The sequence below is a fragment of the Solanum pennellii genome, chromosome 10 (genome assembly GCF_001406875.1).
Source record: "Solanum pennellii chromosome 10, SPENNV200".
NCBI classification, from domain to species: domain Eukaryota; kingdom Viridiplantae; phylum Streptophyta; class Magnoliopsida; order Solanales; family Solanaceae; genus Solanum; species Solanum pennellii.
In genome coordinates, this window is record NC_028646.1 from 7,920,459 (window position 1) to 7,920,671 (window position 213).

The following is a 213-nucleotide window of genomic DNA, read 5'->3' on the forward strand; positions in this document are numbered from 1 at the left end:
TTCCGACACCAGGATAGTATATGGATCGGGTGTCACGTTCCGACACCAGGATAGTAGTAGTGGAGCGGAGTGTCACGTACCGACACAAGAGGAATAAAGATAATGAATCTTAAAATATGCTAATATACTCAGTCTAAAGAACATGTTTTCCAAAAGAGTATGGTGTGGAGGCTTGAGTCCTCACAGATATGTTCGGCGATGTTATAAATGATC